This window comes from Leptodactylus fuscus, chromosome 6, assembly GCF_031893055.1.
Source record: "Leptodactylus fuscus isolate aLepFus1 chromosome 6, aLepFus1.hap2, whole genome shotgun sequence".
In the NCBI taxonomy this organism is placed as follows: domain Eukaryota; kingdom Metazoa; phylum Chordata; class Amphibia; order Anura; family Leptodactylidae; genus Leptodactylus; species Leptodactylus fuscus.
Genome location: NC_134270.1, coordinates 96,565,213 through 96,583,284, shown reverse-complemented (window position 1 = coordinate 96,583,284; position 18,072 = coordinate 96,565,213). Strand labels below are relative to the sequence as shown.

General features: G+C 41.2%; 1 protein-coding gene across 1 annotated transcript in view; it reads right to left on the bottom strand.

Annotated features, from left to right (window-relative positions):
- The window catches only part of TSHZ2 (teashirt zinc finger homeobox 2), a 114,453-nt gene that overhangs the window by 52,579 nt on the left and 43,802 nt on the right, over nucleotides 1–18,072 (bottom strand). The window lies entirely within an intron of this gene.

Below are 18,072 nucleotides of genomic sequence, written 5' to 3'. Positions count from 1 at the left end.
TTGCAATTCATGATGTGAGTAACATTAGAAGTGGGCACGAGGCACAAATGAATGAAAACCACTTTATCATTCCCAGCAGCCCAGACAGGGTCCGCTCCCTAGAAGCTTTACATTTCTCCTGGAAGGGGCACAACATTTCCTCTCCTAGATACAAAGGCTTACAAAACTGCAATTATAGAGTACAGAGCCTGTGTGCCCTGCACGGTGATCTAGAACATTTATCTGTCGGCATCTGTGAATATCCGCCATGTTCTATAGACGTTTCATGTCGCCGCTGAGGTCACAGGGTCTTTATTTTCTCTATCACTGGAGCAGAAGGTTTTTTCATGTCAAAATAGAACTTTTTTCCCTCTTTTCTTGCACAAGAAAAACACAATGTTCTAAAAATATTAACTTTTTCCTTCTGTTGTTCAATAGCTGATGGAACTCTTTGAAGAAATTCTATAATGCTGCCCTCAATTCAGTCCCTCTATTTTCAGCAATTTCATACAATAGGAAATGTATACAATGCAGCCATGTAGCCAGGACTGGTTAACACTCTCTTTGTGAAATGGACAGAGGTGCTCGCTCAAAAAGATAGGTAAATATCCGAACTGAAGGGGGAAAAAAGGCTCGGTGCAATTTTAATTTACATTACTACCCACCTCAGACTCCAATTGTAATAGATCTTGAATGTCCTACATGTGCAAAGGTGTTGCAGCCTGGTGCAGAATCAATGTTCTGCTCTCTCTGTATTTAAATACTCAGGCCATCAGGGGGCAGCTTGCTAGTGACTTCCCGGGCACATACCCCGGCTGCATTCCCTTAGCTAGGCCTCAGCTCAACAACAATATTGTCCGGTGTACACTAAAATGAAGTTAATCGATTTGTCAAAGATATGTAGGTTTTTTTCTTTATTTAAATTGCTTAGCCACATTCTACAATGCACTCTATAGATTTCACTCTGTAGCAAGGCTATGGACTTTGTAAGACTCCAACTCCACTAGTTTTCCACAGCAGTAAAGATCTTCTAAGGCTGCTTTCACATGGAGTTAACTGTGATATGCGCATATCACATTGAAAGCAATAGGTAAAAAAGTCTCCCATTCACTTCAATGGGTTGTGCACGTAAGACCGAACCCATTGAAGTCAATGGGATTCTGTTTTACGCCGCTCACTCTGAACGTGTTTACATGTCAGAATGAGCGGAGTGTTAACTCCGTGTGAAAGCAGCCTTATCCCCCCAAAAATCCAATGATTGAAATCCTCTACTGTTAATAGAACTTAAAACACAGCAGTCATTTTATTTTGATGCCGGAGTTGGTAACTTTTACCGACTCAGACTCCACTCAAAACTGGTCCCTACTCAAAGATTCCGACTCCAAAGAAATAACATACTTCTGTAATACTTTTTCAAATAATGTATCTATAGAACAAAATGAATGTACTTATTTTACTTTAATGTTGTAGCGACTTATTTTGTTAACCTTCTCTATTGTCTGTGGAAGCAGTGCAGCAGGGAGTGTGTGGATATAACAGATACAAAGAATGAACCTAATAGTTATATCACTGTCAATAAACCTCTGAATAGCTCTTTGTCTACAGTTGATTGGCAACAATTCTAGAAGTTATAGTGAGAAATGTGGTTAGACATCTGCTATGATCTGAGAACAGTTATAGGAGTTGTCCACGAGCTAGAAGCAGTGGAGCGCAATCGCATAGTCCCGGACTACTCCTTTAAGTACACCCTACAGGTAGTGATGGAGCACAACACCTTCCTTGGATTCTGGGGAGTACCACGAAGGCTGCATACAGAGTTTCATCTGTATATACAGCAATACTGTACTGCAGCACAGGAGCGTAACTTGAGGGGGTGCAGAGGGTACAGTTGCACCGGGGTCCAGGAGCCTTAATGGCTCATAAGCACTGGCATCAGTATTGATATTTCAGCTTCCATTTCAGCTGGCCCTTAAGCAAAGGAAAGACACAGATTCCCCTAACCTCACTAAGGTTGATTAAACTCCTTAGCACCCGTAAACATCACTGTCAAAAATTCGCTGTAGGGATGAGGTACAGGGCCCGGACAAAAGATTGCACCAAGGCCCATAAGACTTTAGTTACGCCACTGCTGCAGCATCTAGGCCTGCAGCAGTAATACTGAGATAACTCTGTCCTCTTGAGCTCAGAAGTAAAGTGCAGAGAATAAGAATTGTAGTAGGTAGTACTCAAAAACATGACTAGTTTTTTAACAAATAAAATGTGATATAACTAACCTGCCATTTTCCACAGACAGTGGCCTCACATGTTAGCCATAACAGAATTCTACAACTACAAAACTGCAGAAATTAGTTAACTGAGAACGAAAACCACAGAGGAAAAAAAAAGAAAAAAAGAAAAAAGAAAAACCAAAGAAAAACTAGGAGTTGATGTATATTGAAATGTTTCAATCTGCCTTCGCGTCCTCTCGTCTTGGCTTATAATGAATGCTGCTCTTTTATAAGCTGCGCCAGGCGCTCGTGAAGAACATACTTATTATGAGGCTACAAGGAGAATTGCAGGAATGCTTGACTGGCATCAATCAATCATTCCTGCCCCGGATTAAGTGATCCCTCTTCTGTAACACAACACTTCATAAACAGTCTACAACATAAATATGTAGATCCGGAGGCAATTAGAGTCCGCGCAGCCCCACACGGCCCGGACCAGGGTGATGCACTAAGTACATTGTAAAATACTCCTTGGAGAGCCTGGGTTATAATGTACAAAAAATCTGTTAAGCAGGGCAGTAAAAATTGGGCTGTGCCATTTCCAGAAAAGCAGGTTGGTCACAGCTTGTAAGTTTTAAGAAATTATATGATGAAACATTAGCGCTTAAAGAAGATCTTTCATCACCTCTACCAGCTCTTTGCAACATTTAATAGTTGCTGCTCCACTGATTGGACTTTTTTCTCTAGCCCTCACTGTTCCAAACAATCAATGCAGGTAGTTTTGGGCGTCTGATATGCTATTTAGGCTCTGTAATGTCAGATGGGCCGTTTCAGACACGAGCTCTTCAAGGGGTGCAATGTTGAGCTGTGACCCAGTCTAGCTCTGACTGGAGATCTGAATCACACCCCTTTCATGCTCTTGCCTGACACAGCCCACCTGACAGTACGTAGTCTAAATAGCCTATCAGTGTCAAAAACTAACTAGAATGGTGGGGCTAGAAGGAAATTCCAACTGGACCAGAAGCAGTGGAGCACTACAAATTAATAGGTGCTGAGAACTGGAGTTGGTGGAGGTGGTAAAAGGTCTTCTTTAAGGATGAAGCCCCACATTGCGGAAATGCAGCTTTTTTTGTTGCAGATTTTGTTTTGTTGTCGTTTTTTTTTTTGTGGCAAAGGGTTTCCCAACATACAAAAAAAAAAAAAAATCTGCCATTGCCTTCCAAGAAAATGAATGGGAGCTAGATTTCAAGTATTTCTTGAGGCAGAAAATGCCTCAGTTTTCTAAACAAAAATTTTAAAAAAGTGCGACCATACCCATGTGTGTACACCATGCTAGATAATGCAATAGATTTATAAAATGCACCTATACATGTGTGCAATGCAGGCTTGTGTTTATATAATGTATATGTATGTACTAAATACTAGTGTATATATGTGTGTATACTGCTCAATGGCAGTATATATCCTCTATACATAAATGCCACTATATGTTGATACAGAAGTTACAATGTACTTCATATCTGTGGCATAATAGGCCATGATAAATATTGTTCTAGGCAGCCTGATTCTCCAGATAATAGATCCTTTATGGTAAGTGGATGTTATAGTGCAGAGGTCAGGAACCTTTGGCACTAGAGCTATTGTAAGACTACAACTCCCAGAATCCTCTATTTCAATTCTGTGCAAGTTGTGTGAGCAGAGGAGCAAGTGTACATGCTGGAAAAGTTTCATATTAGCTGGAGTGCCAGGGGTTGCTGATCCATGTTACAATATACTAGATTAGAACCGGGTTGTGCTTTCCAAAAAAACAGCACCAAATCAGTCTACTGGTTGTTTGCGGTAGTGCAGCTCAGCTACATAGTACTGAGATGAGAACAAACAAAACCTGAGGACAGGTGTGCACTCTATTTAGAAAAAAATCGTTCTCTTTCTCTGCTGTTTAGTGTGTTTGTGCCTCCATTAGACAGGTTGCAACCTTAATCTCTACATACATGTCAGGTGTTGTATACAGCAGCAGTGAAAGGGTTACTCAGGTGTCACCTCCCAGATTTGCAGGTCTCTATAGAGGATTGTAGGCATTCCCCACCCCAGCAGAAAATGGCATAGAAAAATTCTGGCACAATACACAGTCTTTAAATGTTTGGCTGGATGTGTGCATAATGTGCAGAAATGGCCTCAAGGCACAAACAGCCCTTTTTACCAGACTCCAGAGACGTCTGCTTCGCAATCCTTCCTACAAGAGAAGCCTTCACATTTATGATGTAGCTTGATCATGGCTCTGTCCCTTCTGCTACACATGTCATTAACCCCATAATAATTAACATACCTTCACTGCTGTATCCCATGTACAGATGAAGCTCTGACCTGGTCAAAAATTCGGATGTTACAGCGCCAAACCTGCCGATAGGTTGGGTCACATACATTTAGCTTCATTGACGGGAAGAAGCCTGAGTTGCAATACCACACACACTCTGTGGACAGGTGTGGAACAGGTTTTAGTAGAAAGTTGCAATATTTCCTATCCACTTTAAGGATTTTAGACAAACTCAGTGTAAGCCATGTTACCATCACACAGGTATTAATAAGGAGTGTATATCGCTTTCCTGTAATCCCAACATGTTTTAAGCCTGTACCACAAACTGTAATGTGGAAGTGTGCACGAGCCTATAACTATAATACCATGTATTACTCAATTAACCCCCTGCATTATTTTTGCTTTTAATCTATCCTTTATGCTAACATTTGGGTCACCATTGTTTGGGTCCGCATAAGAACTCGAAGGCCACAGAGCCTGTCCACTTAGCGGTTACCCACACATCCCATAGACTATAATGGGGTCCATTGGGTTTCTGCCAGTTTTATACTGAAACCTAGTCTTACACAGAGATCTTTGAAGGCTCTGATCTAGTCTGAAAGTCTGTTATACTTACAATGAAACAATCTTCTCTCCTCTATAGGGACATTTCGGTAATTCAGAATGGAGCTGTGCTTTATATAACCTTTTAATTATCTTTTTTTTTAATTTCCCTGAATTTTGGGATAATCCAGAAATTGATGGGACTGCAAAGGCCTTATTCAATGGTAATGAAGCGGCGGATAGGTTAGTCACCTTTAGTCACCTTTGTACAAGATCAAGAAAGGCCGGCAACAAGATTATCTCTACACATTCACCTTCTAACCTTTTCATAGATAAATACAAGGGAAACATGTTTCATGACCAAATCGAGATAGAAATGGAAATATCCATCCTCTGCAGGATTTGTATAGACAACCTTAGTTCTCTAATACATACAGTACATATTCCCTTTTCTCTGGGGGCTGGAGCTCTGTGAGTGCTGGGGGTTAAATTATAGATAATAAATATGTTTCTGAAATCCTCCATTTGCGGCAGAGTGACAGAGATCACTGTACGTTTCGCCTCTTTATGTTCTTTAGAAGTCTAATTTATTCCTAACTCCCACAAGCAGAATTCCCTGAAGTTCTTGCTCACATCTACTCGGGTCCATGGAGACAAATACACCAGGTTAACTACCCGCCAACTCCCCCTTCGCCCTGTCAGTGTCAACAAGCAACAAGAAAAAGAGAATTCTCTGCCACTTGAACTATGGAGTAATTGTTTTAAGATTGGAGCATTTAGCACTAGTTTTACATTTAAGGGCAATTTCAGAAGTCTCAGACGAACATATAGATAACAATAAGAGGAGTAGAGAGAACATCGGAAAAGCAGATTTTGCATTGGATTGTACTCTGAGTAACAGGAGATCATAGATAGGTTGGGGGGGCATAGCTGGTCCCATATAGGCTTATTATTACTAGGCACTACATAGGAAACCATTATTCTTCTGATTATTCTGATAATATCACCATACCAATGGCCAAACCAAGAGCAATGCCAAACAATGTGTTGTCCAGCATAGATAATGAGAAATTGCCATTAGTTAAATTAAGAAGGTAACAGATTCTCCTAGCAGTGGTCTATGCCAATATATTTTGCAAAACAGAACAGAAGAAAATGTCAACAAACTCCCATTCTCAACATCAGTTAGTAGCAGCTGCTCCACCAATTCCAGCACAGTTGGACATTTTTCTCTAGCTCTTATCGGTCCCGAGCAATCAATGCAGTTAGTTTTGGTGATATGCTACTTACACTCTGTACTGTCAGGTGGGCAGTGACAGACAGGAGTAAGCAAGGGGAGCTTTATTCAGAGGTAGAACATGTCAGAGCTCAGAATCACATCCATTGTCTGCTCCTGCCTGACACCACCCACCTGACAGTACAGAGACTAAATAGTATATCAGGCACCAAAACTAAAAGGACTTCTTGCTCAGGAATGGTGAGGACTAGAGAAAAAATTCCAACAGTGCCAGTGAAGCAGCGACTATTAAATAATGTGAATAGTTGGACTTGGTGGAGCTGTTGAAAGGTCCTCTTTAAGTTGCCAAAATGTTATCATCAATAAGCCACCAGCACTGACCATATGGCTTCCAGAATTTGGGCAGTTCTGGTTTACATTGACAGGACTCTCACTAAACAAGTATTTTTGGGGTGACTTATGAAGCAGAACTTATGATCTCCACCTCTCCATAGTAGCAGTTCACTGGTAACATCACCACAGAGCCCAAGCAAAATATTAAGACGTTATTAATAGTAATCATTGCAAAAGATTCATTACTTACGGTGGATACACCGCTCTCAGTGATAGATGTTCCTCAGCAGAGAGCAGAATTAATTACTAGGGAAAATCTCCGGCAATGCGATTGTTGCAGGGTTCACGGTTGCTAATTTGAATTCAATATGCATTATTATGCAATATTAATGACTGCTTTCTGCAAACGACCATGCTCAATAATTACAAACAATAAAAATAGTATTGACCATGTTCTTTGATTAAATTTCTATTAGGCCAAGATTTGATGGGCTGAAGGGGAAAAAAAAGTTTATTCCTAATTAATCAAACCCAACCTGTGGCCAGTAGCTGGGAAATTAATTTTTAGATGCCTCCTATAAGAGTCAGGTCTTTGATAATGCGGGGTGGAGATGACCACCTCCGTTATGTGAAGCTAACAAATGGACTATTGAAGATTCCCGCAGGGAGCTTCTTGTCTCCAAAACAATAGAAGAGCCTTCTGTTAAACGATGAAGGAAGATGCTTTATATTATGTCTGCACGTACTGTGATGATGGCACTACAGTCATTTCTTAGGTTACCAGGTCACTGAGCTGCAGAACGTCTCAGGTGTGAGGAGTCTGGAGGTATTTCACAAGTGCTCTGCTATATCCTCAAGGCGTGGTAGACTTCCATTGGATCGTAAATATATGCTGCTATTGTTGACATTGGAAACTACCGTATTATTCCATGATAATCCCAATAAAAGAAAAAGGACTTTCCTGAGCATGTTGGGACAGAACACTGGACTCTCAGACAGCGGAGAAGAACAGCTGCTAGATCAGGAGGAATTTGCCAGTAACAATAGGGAAGTGCTGCTGATGCTGGTAACATAGCAGGAACCGAGGTGAACAGGGAGAAGGTGATGTCAAATGGATTTATGCAATATCCCTTACAAGAAAAAATATATATACATCAAGATCTGCATCTCATCTTTATCCTGTGCAGGTTATGAGAGGCGATAAATCACATCAGAACAGCCTGAAAAATGTTTACAGTTGGAAATACAATGCTGAGGAACGTACATTCACTGTATCTTCAGTGTATCTAGATACTGATCGCATACAATTATCACCAGCCATTTAGGATTCTAGGTAACAACTACTACTGCCCCAGCAGTTGTCAGTACTAGGTAATAGATGGGGTTCTAGATCAGTTAAATGGGTTATCCAGGCAAAATAGACAACTCTTTTAATGTTTAAATCAGCTGCGGCAATCAAAAGAAAAAAAATGCACATTCGCCTGTCCCCGATGCTCCAATGTGCTCCCGCGCGTCCTGGTTCTTCTACTTTGGCGGCTTCCCAGGGTCTCTTCTGGAACTCCGCTAAAGCTGATGATTGGCCTCAGCTGTTACATGGTCTCAGGTGGTGACACTGCAGGCCCTTTGCTGATTGGTCTCAGCGGTCACATGACGACTGAGTCCCATCAGTGGCTTCAGTGGGACTCCAGAAAACGCCGCCAGAAGAACCCGGGACACGCGGGAGGACACCGGAGTATCGGGGACAGGTGGGTATGCATTTTTTTATATTTTTTTCAATGCCTCCAGCTGATTTAAAAGTTAAAAAGGGTTGTCCATTTTGCCTGGACAACCCCTTTAATCAAAATGCATTCTAATAAAACATATGGAAAGGAATTACCCGACTAAAATAGAAGAAGTCCAACCAAAAAAGTTATGAAGGTTGCATCATCTGAAAGTAAGAAAAATATCACTCCAAAGTAACCAATTTGCATGTAGAAACCTTGGGGTCATGCACCCCGCACATAAAATGGACGCAGTATATACATACAACTACACAAACTATGCCAATGAAAGTACCAGAAATTGTTTGCTTGATTTCGAAGTGTGGAAAACTTCAAAGTCTACCACAGAGATCTGAAAGATGTCAGAAAACCACCAGATGAATGATCAGGACAGTCAGGTTTCTGCCTCCAGAATAACCCATTTAAAGGGCCTGGCATGTATGACGCATTATCCGTGTGTATCATAGAAGGAACATCAAACAAAAGCTTCAGAAGAGCAGATGTGACATAACCCAATGTACATGAAAGCAGGACTAGATACTACAGTATGCTGTCTATCTATGACCTTGGAAGTCAGGTTATAGAATTCACTCCCTGCTACTCCCTATATATCATTTCTCTGGTCCTGTTATTTGGAGGGAAGGGGAGGTCAATGATGCTAAACACTGGGCCTACAAACATCAATCCAAAAATTCTGAATCTCCTCTGGCATGGGGTTGGGGGCATTATTTATCTGGCCCCTTAGTTCTCAAGTCTGGAAAACCATGGGGATTATATAATACTAGTTAAGTAAGGAAACGTAGCAAAAGGTTCAACCCAGAAAGGATACTGTACTTTTTGTTTTTGCTACTCCACATCGCCTAGAAATGTACCCTCAGATGGCAAGATAACTGCTAGACTAAAATACATACCATCTAAAGTTTGGGCCTCGCTGGCGTAAATGGAACTCCATTTTATATTTGTCGTTTTTGCTTCATCAGAGATCACAAAACACCATGGCAGTCCGTAAACCAGAGATGAGGTTTTTTTTTTAACAAGTGGTTTTACTGTTGTGTCAAAAAAGAAAAAAAAATCCCTTCCTGTCAAAATTAAAAATATAGAAGCAACCCCTAAACAATGACAGTAAACATACTGAAATTCTGCAGCACAGTCTCGGACCCCAAGAGCTCACTATCACAATGACAGCAATGCCCATCCCCGGGCCCTCCAGCTGCAAGCCTCCCCTCAAATGTTTCTCTGTGGCTAAAAATGAGTCAAAATGCTGGAAAAGATACTTTGCAAATGAACGACATGAAACCAAGATTCATTGCAGCAACCAGTAAACACCCACACGAATCTCGGCAGAGTATTGTCAGTACCACATTGTGTAATCATGGTTCACAAATGAGAGGCTAGCTACTAACACACAAGCTGTGTCATAAAACAACGAGAAAAAAAAAAAAAAAGGTCTCAGACGTTCAGTTTTCCCGTCAGTTGGAAAAACACGCCTACGTGTTAATTACAGGAAGCTTGTGCTCTGTCTCTTTGTTCCGCACTTAAGTAAACAATATGGGTTTTATTCTTCATCTGATGAGACCTGAGGCTCCTGAAACCCTCACAGAACTTCAACCTGTGTAACAAATACCAGCAGGAAGGATATATCTGACCTGCTTCTTCAAGGCCTTTTCCTCATGTCATCATACCTGTTGCCAAAAATTGGTTAGGATATAGCTGCGTTTATCGCAAGTATTGAAAATGAATGAGGTTAAATTGCGACTCACAGTGACCGCAGTTATCACAAAAATTACAAAACAACGCAACCTGACCAGATTGACTAGCTACAACAAACACAGATATAATCTGAGAACTTTGGGTGCGACAGGTTCTGTAGCCAAAGTTGCCGTGTAGTTTAATGTCATTATGTTTTAGTAAGACTATGACATCCCTGGTGACACTAGTGCCAATGGCAAAGGTCACTGTTAACAGCTGCAAACCCATATATGAGGGGCCTAAAAACAGCGTGTGGCTTCTGAGCAACTGGTTGGGGACAATAGGACTAGTTGGGGAATACAGTACAGCTATGAGGGCCGTCTACTTTGAAAGACTCTCTGCCTACATCCCAGACTTCACATCTGCAGACAAGAAGAGGAAACTCTACATCCTACTGGGAGAAGAGGAGACCACTGTGAAGATCGCTGCCCAATACGTGTCCAGCTGCCACCACCCAAAGACCCTTAAGCCTCCCAACCCACGCCCACCCATACCCACATGTCCCAAACAAGAATGATGAGACCCCAAGGACACACGAACATCCAAACCACGCACCCCACACCCACCCCACTCTTTGCTTTGGCAATACCAAATGTTTTTGTTCGGTTATGCTAATAAAGCCCCTTTGTATCTTGTATCTGTATCAGTGTCCCTACAGTCAGCCCAGGGATGTAATGTACCGCTGATAAGAGGATGCAGTGTCCCTCCTGCCAGGCCACGGTATATGAAGACATTAGACATAAGAGTTTTCCAGGTTGTTGAAGATTCCCATATCTAGCTAATGGCAGTCTAATGACATAGTGTAGTGGGATGTGCGGTCCATGTCCCCATATTTTTTGTTTTGTCTTGGCATCAGCACTCTTCTCATTTGGCCCAGATGTTTTTCATTAGGGGACTGCTTAAGGGATGGATGTACCTACATGCTGCCAGTCTTCTGACTGAGACCATATGGTACGGAGAACTTTCTAACATCTGATCACATGTGGTACTCCACGTTGACCACGACTGCTGTGGTGTTGTGCCTGTGGGGCAGTGTATCCCATAGCCTGGCATTACCCCCTATGAGCACTGTGCTGCAGTGGGGACTGTTTCAGTGCTTTACCCAGTAATGTAGAGACCCCACTATAGAGAGGTAGGCATGAAGTGACTATTGGGATTATATACTTTGATCAAAACATACACTAAGAACCTTGTGTTCATTTCTGAAGGTTTTGCTGAAAAGCATAGATCAACGTATGATATTAGGATGTGTGATCCATGTATTTTTTTCCCTTAAATGTGGTTTCAATGACAAATTATAATGTTGGGCATACGCTAGAGATTGCAATAAAAAAATAGATGTAATATATGGCAGATTGGATGCAGCAGCCATGAAAATCCATCTCAAAAGATTGTAGGCAGTTTTAGGAGAGGTGCCAACGCCATATGAATGTGCAAGGTTTTGAAAAAAGAGGTTTTCAATATATAGTAAGTGAGAGGTTTAGGGGTTCACATACTTTATCCATGCAGTGTACTTTGGAAAACATAGGCTACTTACTCCCACCATCTGAATGATGACATATTCTCCATACAGGAGTATACAGATAAGCCCGGGAGCTACAAGTCATGTCCACTGAGTGCACTGCTCTTGTGTGAACACTATGTAGGTTAACCCCAAACTCATACAGAAAACCGTACCATCCTGCAAATTAACCATTTACAATTTAGCAAAGATAATAAATGATAAATAGCATAAAGTTAAAGCCAGGTGTGCAACTGCAGTCAGAGAGAACAATTCTAACCGGCAACATACAACACAATGGCGGGAATGCGGCACTCGGTGCTTACAGTAGATGTAGAACTTTTAATCAGAAAACAAATCACTGCTTAAATAGCATCTTCCCTGCCAGATGGGATGTCTGTGTTGTTCCAAGTCCTATCCGTCTTCCACTCATCTCCACTCCAGCCCCCCAGCACAGACGGAAGGGGTACGATTTCATAAATCACTCAACGGTGCCCAGTCATCGATCATAAAGGCCTTATCCTTCACATGTGACAATAACGGATGTGCTGCTCTACTCCAAACCATTATACATTCTAAGCCAAGCAAACACAACTATGAAATAACACATTTATCCTCCTCGCCTGCAATATACGCTCACAGCCCATATGGCATTTAAAGAGAACAAGGCCTCTTCAATTATGATTGATGACAATTCTCGCTCCTTTAAGACTGAGACAGAAGAAAACTTATCCTGGGAACACAAAATGTAAGCGTTAAGAAAAAGCTTTTAAGCAGATGGTGATGCCTTCCCCCCTCAATGTTATTAATATAATGTGTATGGGTGCTGGGCTTCACTGCAATGTCAATTGTAACAATGCTGGACCTAGGCCGTCCTGCCTAGGTAAAAAATCTTGACATTCAATACAGGTATGGGCAAATCAGCAAAATCAAGGTTCTTCTAAGAATCCTCGAGCACAGGTTGCTTGGAGCCAAGACGAAAATAACACTTAGGCTAAGGCCCCACATAGTGGGCTGCACCAAGAAAGAGATGTGGAAAAACTCCAGCGGCAACACTTTCCCACAGTGCTTTTCACAGAAAGTCCATAGAGGTTTCCTCTACAGACTTTCTGCTTCCATAATACATATAGAGAAACCACCTATGTTTCCATAGGTACAATTCACATACTGCTATTTCCAAAATCGCAGCATGTCCACTGCATGTATTTTTCCGTACTGTGTGGTTGGGATTTCCTAGACAGGGACTGTAAAATGCAGCAGCTTCTGCTGCGCTGTTTATACTACGTGGGGCCCCGACCTTAAAGGGAGTCTGTCAGCAGAAAAATCAGTATCAAATTAACGACAGTACCCTGTAGAGCTGTTTCTACACTTATCAAAGATGCCTTTCTTATTCTACCATGTATCTTCATTATTAATCAACATTGTATTGTTATGCAAATTAGCTGACAAGGCCTTTAGGGGCGTGTCTTCTCCTTCCAGGACTGGTAATCTATAGGAGAGAGTGAAGCCCCAGCAGGAGAAGAAACTTCCTAAAACCCTTTGCAGCTAATTTGCATAAGAATAAAATACTGATTTTTCTGTGTCCCATTTTGCTAATCCCATATAAATATACAGCATACAGGTACAATCACTTTATAAAGCGGAACTGGTGTATAGGAAAGTTAAATCAAGTTCTGCAACTTTCTACTATCTTTGCTTGCGGTCAATAAATTGGAAAACCTTGACAGCAAGCAGAGACAATAGAAAGCAGAAGTGAGTCTCTCTGACTCCATTTAAAGCACCCCAACATTTCACTATTATTTTAGTCCATATGCAAATGAGCTTTTGGTACACCCAGCGTGGTTGCATCTCCCAGAGCATCTGTTTTTGCTTGAGGTCTCCACACATTAGAATCTATCATACTTTATGTTGGGGCAGTGCTGGTGATGACCTCAGGAACAAAGGGTGCTCTGGAATGTGTAGTGTAGATTTAACAACAGGTGTCAATTAAAGAAGTTGCCCAGTATAAAAATAATGAAGTAAGAGGAGAGAGGTGAAAAAAAAAGCGACAAAAAATGCCTGTTCCTGGGGCTTCCCAGCACGGTCCGGTCCTGATGATCTCTATATTCTCTTGTGGCGGATGTCTTCACCAACTGTGACGTCTCCAGCCCCCTTGTTTTTCGCTGAGCCTGCTGATTGGCCTCAGCAGACACATGCGACGGGAACTTACACCAGAAAAAAACATAGGAGTTACAGGACCAGACCACACTGGGAGACACAGGGACAGGTGAATATGGGTTATTTTTTTCACCTCCTCCGACCTAACTAAAAGAAAAAAATAATTATATATCCTGGGCAACCCCTTTAAGGCTAAAAGGACAGCACTGAGTAAAGATTTCAGAGGAGAGCTACAGCACTTGCATCTATCTGCAAATTAGTCCTTACTTCTGAAGAACTTGCAGGGCAAACTATGTATCTATAAAAAGATGATCATCTTTGCCCTGCTTCATTGCTTTGTGATATGTTTCTAGTGCAACTGGTATAAAACTATAGTGATACACTACTGACACTAGACAAAGTCATGTGCACAATGGGCTGCCTGACTGGTGATGGTGTAAGATTGTCCTGGTGGAGTGACATGTACCTTAGAAGAAATGTGTTATACCTTACATTAGTAATACAAACAAAATCATATCAGATGCACCAACTCCACAGTTATCAATAATCATAAAGCCTTGCTCCAATGCTAAAATCCTTGACATGTTGTTGACAAAAGGAACTTAACCATTCAATGTGACCAAATCATTAATCAGTAAATATATCACAGATGTTGGACCCTGGAAACCATTCACAGACATTACTCTAACTGGTTAAAATCACTTCCTGGCTGACATCACTTTGGGGGGGATAGGCTGACATTACTTGAGTCACTATATGGTCACTGGGGCTGGGTGTTCTTGTGATGCTGACAACCATTCTCCTGCAGGTTCACATCTGCGATCAATGACCATTTGTGGATTCAGTCCTCAATTCCGCTTGAAAAACGCGGAGAGAAAAGTCTTACAAGTAGGACTTTTCTCTCTGCATTTTTCGGGTGCAAACTCGGTGGACCCAACTATAACATATGGGGTCTGCTGGTTTCTGCCATTTAAGCAGCTTGGGTTTCCATTCTTGAATCCCCAATCCGACCCAAAGAACGGAAACCCCAACGCTGGTGTGAACCTAGCTTAGGATGTTGTGAGACTTCAGTTTTGGTTCATATGAATGTCCCTGTTCTGGCACTTCATGGAGCGTAGCAGGAACTAGGTGACCAGGCAAAATGTCAGGCATTTAGAGAATCATTGTGTTCTGCCTGGATACAGGTCCCCAACAGGAAGAATTAATTCAGCGTACTCTTCATATTCCTTAAAGAGGAAGTCGTTTGTTTGTTCATTTTTTTTTCTGGACTAAAAATTTGCCAGGAAAAATGAGAGGGGATTGTGTATATGAATGAATCGAAAAGAGGGAGGAATATGGGAGCCCACCCAGGCGCCAGGGACCACCGTGAAGAATCAACATGATGACAAACCAAAAATAATACAGTGTGACCTTACTGTGACCAAATGGGGTCTGCCTAACTGTGCGTAGCAATATAAAATATCATGTATACTGCAGGAGAAGAGTGAGCTGGGACAGACATGCCTGATAGTGTATGTTACAATATAATATATCTGATAGAACACCTCCCAGCAACAAATCCACCCCCTGTGGTAAATAAGGTTTATTCATTGCATTGTCTAAAGTTCAGTAACTTTCTAAAAGTCTGTGTATCAATTCCACATTTTTTAGGATTTGTACTTGCTTTAAGTGAATGGGAAAAAAATAAAGAAAAGAAAATCAACCTTTGATCACAGTGAAGAGATGGGGCGCTGAATCCGAAATTCATTGTTTCTACTTTATAAAAAAACAAAAAAACGTACAAATTAAAGGGCCAGTACATCCACACACAACAACACATTTGTATAGTTCAGAATATTAAGTAACACTCATAGTGTACCCATGGTTGTGACCGGAACAGAGCTGGCAGGAAGGTGACACGAGTCTTTCAAGGTCCATTTTATTTTTGATTCTGTGTAGCTGAGGCTGAACTTCACAAAGTGTTACAAGGCGTCTCTAATGAGGATGCATGCTCTCCTTAGCAACCTCCTGCTATTGTAAATGTGGTTATCTCTGAAGATCTCATTAGCTTTGGAACACATTAGCAGACGGGAGAGGTGAAATCTTGACCTACTTAATTTCTTTGTCACTACTAGCACAGAGCTGCAGAGAATATCAAAGCCTGTGCTCTGAATATCCTTACACAGCAGCTTTTCGGGTGTCACAAAGCATCCACATCAGTCGCACTAGGGACACGTTTATTTTGGGGTTTTTTAATGTTTTTTTTTTTTTTAGAATTGGTTTTTAATGATCAAGGCAAATACTGATAAAGAGTCAATGGTAAAGAGGACTGTGCTAGTAGCAATGGCGTAGTGAGTCGGTACCTTGCCAGGGGGATAATCCAAAGAACCATTTGGGTGATACCCAGGAGTGACAACACAGTGGCAAGAAGGTTGGTTATGGGCATCATGTAGCCACTATATCATCATAGTACATTAGGACTATAAAATAGTTTATCAGAAACTTGTAGAAATATAGGTTTGTGAACTAGATAAACATTATAGAGCTATCAGGTAGAAGAAGGGGTTAACTGTACAAATGCTCAGTGCCAGACAGTTGCCTAAATCTATATGGCACATCTATCCATAGCTATACTATAAGAATAGATGGTAAGTATAAATGTTATTTAATGGATTAAAGAAGACAAGTCTAATGTCTTAACAAGTTGAAGTCCAAGTCAGTCCCCATAGACATTAAACTGTCTGTCTATGGTCATTTCAACCTGTTGTATCCCACATTAAAAAGATGTGGCCATGACAGACCATCTCTGCCACTTACAAGCTTAGAGACAGGACCTACAGATGGACTGTGGAAGAGCAGAAGGATTATGAGGCTCTGTGTCAGTACAACAGCCGCCAAAAGAGCGATATCTTGGGACATCTCTAAGAGTTATGTCAGGCGTGATAGAAATGCCACCATATGAAATGTAAACATGCAGAGTACACATTGGATGGTGCCCAGACATTCCTAACCAAGAATCGCTCTTCCACTCTACAAAACCATAACACTCTTAACCCCTTCACCCCTAAAAGCCACAGCACCCGATAAAGAGAAAAAAGCAAGAAATTCCAGCAATCACACCAAGGTATTTACACAAAATTGTTCTTTATGCAGTCTACATTTTCACATTGTGCCGACATATGCTAGAACACAGTCTCTGTTCTGAAGAGCTTACCACCTAGTATCCCTATCTCATGAATACACACTTGGGCCAGTAAATACGTAGTAGTTTTTGATATATAACAGTGTAATGTGCAGTGTAATGTGTTTTTCCCCAGCTCAGTTACATCCACACAATCTGAATCTAAATAAAGCTCAGACATGGAGTGAACAAAGTCTGACCTATCATATGTCTAAGGAGTATAGGAAAATACAGTCCTTCTAAGGCTACAGTCCCACAACCAAGGTGCAAAATGGCTGTCTTGTACTCAAGGGGCGGTTGCTTTCATGGTTACCCCATACATTTGAGTGTATGGAGGGGTCCATGAAAATGACAAAAAATAGGACATGATCTTTATTTTGATGGTCTTTTACAAAGGGTCATCAAAATAATGTTTACATGAATAGCCCATATTCAGACGCATTGAATTTATTGCAGCTGTGTGAGGTCCATTAAAAAAACAAACAAACAAACAAAAAAAAAAAAAAAACATACATCACACAACCATTATTCACTGTTGTGTAAATTTAGAAATAGAACCACATAGAGTGTCATGGAGGTAGCACCCACACCTTGTTGCAATATAGAACTATACTGTAACAGAATAAAATGTCTTAGCCTAAGTTTACACAGTCTACTAGTATATCTGAGTTAGATACTCCACAGAAACCACCAGAAATTGGGTGAGAGAAAAATCCTAGACACAGAGGACTTTTCTCTCCACCACGTTCAGTATGAAAACGGCAGAAACCCAGCGGACCCCAATTATAGTCAATGGGGTTCGGTGTCTGCTGTTTAGTGGTCTGACAGGCCCGAAAGACAGAGAGCCTGGTGCAGATGTGAAACTAACCTTAGACAGGCCGTCTAAAAATCCACCAGATTTATGACTGCTAAGTGCTTTGGAATATAATGGCCTATGTTATGATGGTCCATTTCCGCCACTAACCAGCTAAATGGTAGCACCTATAGATGAATGGCAGTAGAAGAAGATTATTAGTTATCTAGCATTAAGAGACTCTGTCAACCATTCATTGGTCACATTTCTCTAAGCTAAAAACATATTTTAGTACTCTAAATGGCGTCAACACAACCCGGTGGGTTTTATACAAAAGAG